Source organism: Zonotrichia leucophrys, unplaced genomic scaffold (genome assembly GCF_028769735.1).
Source record: "Zonotrichia leucophrys gambelii isolate GWCS_2022_RI unplaced genomic scaffold, RI_Zleu_2.0 Scaffold_227_81253, whole genome shotgun sequence".
Taxonomy (NCBI): domain Eukaryota; kingdom Metazoa; phylum Chordata; class Aves; order Passeriformes; family Passerellidae; genus Zonotrichia; species Zonotrichia leucophrys.
Window position 1 is genome coordinate 18,156 of NW_026992432.1, and position 2,722 is coordinate 20,877.

Sequence of the window (2,722 nt, forward strand, 5' to 3'; positions counted from 1 at the left end):
GAACAGGGGGGCCTTGTGAGGACATAAAATATATAAATTTAATCTGCAATTTGGTGTTTACTTTATGAAAATGAATCAAGGGTCAAACCAAGCAAAAGAATTCCCAGAACACGTGAACTGGAAAGAATGTTTGAATATGTTATACATGCTCTCCTGAGTGTTTATTTCATCAATACAATGAAAATGTATGTATGAAGAATTGTTCTAATTATCCGCGCGCCTCTGGCAGTTGCCCAGCAGGCTGTTTACTGTCCCCTTTATCCCTTATTAAACATTTACAAATTTTAAAGAGTGAGCCTTGTTTCTCAGACAGTTTGAACAAAAACTGAATTTTCAGTACAATAAGAGGGAAAAACGTCGTGTGCTCTCCCAGCACTGGGAGGGGGAAGGAGGGGCCCCGTGGGATGCTGTGAAGAAGAAGAAGAGATCCCTGAGGGGAATCGATGCCCCCCAGTGCCCCCAGTGTCACAGCACGTCATTGCAGTAACAGGGGTCCCACTGTCCCTTGTGGGGTCCCGACAGCTCCGTGTTGGTCACCTGTGGATCTCGAGGAGGGGCAGGGCTGGGGGACACCTGTGGGGGCCCTGACAGTGACACCAGTTCTGGGGACCTGGGTAAGGGGGTGACACTCGTGGGTGACGTGTCCTGGTCTCCCCCTGTACTCACCCTCTGCCCCCTCAGTGCCCATGATGTGGGTGTTGAGCACAGCCCCCTCCTGTGAGGAGGTCCGGGGGGGGGTGGAGGGGGTGGTCTGGGTGGTGTCTGGGGAGGGGAAAAGGCGGAGTCTCAGCCTGAGCCCCCCACTCACCTGCCCTGGAAATTCCTGGCGGCTGCAAGGGAAAGGGGAGGGGGTGACCGAGGGGACCCCAGGACCCCTGAATCTTCCTGGGACCTCAGCAGCTCCAACCACCCATGGGAGCCCAAATCCCCACTGGACCCCAATTCCCACTGGATCCCTGATCTCTGCCCCCACTGTGGGGGATTCCCCTCATTCCAGGACTCCCTATTCCCCTCAATTGTCACTCACCCCGGCAGTGCCACCAGTGACAGCCCCCGATGACAGCCAGGAGCAGGAGGAAGAACAGGAGGGTCCTGCCGACATTCACAGCCACTGCTGGGGACAGAGGGGGACACACTGGGGTCACCCATCACCCCAAGGGTCCTGAACACCCTGGTGAGCCACTGTGACCCCACCTGTGACCCAGGATGAGCCAGGTGTCACCTCCAGTGCCATCTCAGGGCTGAGTGCCGGGAACACGTGCTGCCCGTCCTGTCCCAGATGGTTAGAGGCCATACACTGGTAGGTGCCTGAATGTCCCACATTGATGTCCCCAAGCTCCAGGAGGGGACCCTGGGCCACCTCCTGCCTGTTGTGCAGCCAGGTGAAGGTGACAGGGGCTGAGCCCACCTGCACCGAGCAGCACAGGGTCATGTTGTCACCTGCTTGCACCTGGTGTGACAGTGGACTGGGTGTGATTGGTGGCATTGTCCACGGGCACTGTGGGGACAGAGATAGGGCTGAGAGCACAGCGAGGGGCTGGCAGCCGGTGTGAGGGGATAGGGATAGGAGGGCATGGGCGTGATGGGGGATGCCAGGGATGGGGTCACACAGCAGAGGGGGGAGGGGACACAGGGCAGAGGCGCAGGGAGCCAGGGCAGGTGTCTGGGAGACATGGAGGTCCCCAGGGAGGGCACCCGAGGAGGCTCTGGGGGCTCCCAGCGCCCATTCCTGCCCTCACTGTGCACCGTGAAGCGGAGCTGGGCGCTGCTCTTCCGCACGGCCCCCCGCTCGGTGCTCACCTGGCAGCTGTAATCCACCGAGTGGAAGACCACCACGGCTGGCACCAGAAGCTGTGGGGACCCCTGTGGGCCCCCCATCACCTGCCCATCCCAGTAGAACATATGCAGGAGGGGGGCTGGGGGCCTGTCCTGGGGTGACGTTATGATTCTTGTATCCCCATTCATCTGTTCTGTGCCTTTAAGACCGGCTCTGAAGAGTGGAAGTTTTGTTTGGGTTTCTCTTATCAGGGACACAGAGACAAGCGGTACATAAGGCTGGTTTTTATCACTTCTGGCTTGCTTGCTTGCTGCTTTTGCTTGCTCTCTTTTTCTGCTCTTGCTTCTGCTCTGCTTTCGCCTCTGCTTATTAGCTAAACAGTCCATATTCCTTCCGGGACTGTTTCTCCTCTCCTGTTTCTGTGACCATCTCGAACCTGCTCTGGACTGGGACCCAGAAACACTGAAGGTTCGGCTGCAGCAGCTGGCCCAGTGCCGGAGGGACTGAGAACAGAGCAACCACCCCCGAAAGAGACTTTCTGATTTTGTCATCTTTCTCAAAGTGGTGTCATGGGGTATTGTTCATTTTGTGTGCTGGGGGGTGCTGGGCCAGTCAAATAAACAGGTTCTTTCCACCTCTCTCCAAGGAATTTTTTCCCGAACCGGTTGGGGGGAGGGGCTGTGTGGGTTTTGCTTTCTGGAGGGGCCCTCCTTTGCAGATTCTTTAACAAATTTGCCCTAAACCAGGACAGGGCCGCAGGGGGCTGGGGGTGCTGAGGCAGCTGAGAGTCAGGGGGGACCCCTTGGTGGGCTCAGGGGACCCTCCAGGACCAGCACCGAGAAGAGCTCAGGGAAGGAGAGGGGAGGTGAGGGCTGTGACTCTGAGTCCACCGGGAAGTGTCTTTGGCCGTGTCAGGAGATTGGAGTTCCATCCGTGGGGGTGCTC